At 35.6% G+C, this 821-nt stretch overlaps 1 protein-coding gene across 3 annotated transcripts in view; it reads left to right on the top strand.

Annotated features, from left to right (window-relative positions):
* The window catches only part of LOC119591933 (zinc finger and BTB domain-containing protein 7A-like), an 82,982-nt gene that overhangs the window by 15,981 nt on the left and 66,180 nt on the right, over positions 1-821 (top strand). The gene's annotated exons all lie outside the window — the stretch shown is intronic.

An 821-nucleotide genomic window follows, 5' to 3' on the forward strand; every position in this document is an offset into this window, starting at 1 on the left:
CATCATCTTTGTGAAAGTAAATTTACAAAAAAAATATTGTGGACAGCACATAAATCCAGGGATGATGGTTTAAAAACTTGTTGGGCTGTATACCTTCCATCTTTGATAATATTCTTCAAGGTAGCTAACCAGTAGTTTGAAGAGGTAATGTCTGCATGAATAGATTTGCTGGTTTTCATCGTGTTTTGGAATCTATATCTTACCTTAAAGTACAGAAACCATCTTTGGCTGGTATTAACTGTATCTTTGTTTGAACCATCTTGTTGCTTGATCTCCTCATAAAGTGCATTCGCATTGTATTTTATTGCCATAAGGCTCACTGGCCAGCATTTTTTCCATCTTTTCAATATTGTTTGAGAATAACTTGCTTGGAGCATACTTGTTTGAGAACCCAGGCTAATCATCTTCCTTATCTTCTCTTTGTTCAGCTGGATTGTTTGTAGTGTCAATGCTTGAGCGACATTTATAATCATTATACTATTTTCTTATTGCTGTATAACTTTAAATTTAAAAATAGCAAGTTAGATACCCTTGCATGTTTTTTTCTTACTTCTTCATCCTTGGTGCCCTTCTGGGAGCCTCTTTAGAAGTTGATATCATGTAAGGGAACCAGAAATATCCAAAAAAGCAAGAGCCATGGAAAAATCATGTTAAGGGAAATGCAGCAAACCGAGATTTGGTAAAACTAGGATTACCTGGACCTGACACAGTACAAAGGGGTGATAGAGGAAATGTAGAAATTGTAAGTGTTCTCATCCTTTGGTGTATAATCAGAATGTCTGTTAAACATCTAAGTGTTTCACTAATTCAATTAGGGCGGG

Source organism: Penaeus monodon, chromosome 29 (genome assembly GCF_015228065.2).
Source record: "Penaeus monodon isolate SGIC_2016 chromosome 29, NSTDA_Pmon_1, whole genome shotgun sequence".
Lineage (NCBI taxonomy): Eukaryota > Metazoa > Arthropoda > Malacostraca > Decapoda > Penaeidae > Penaeus > Penaeus monodon.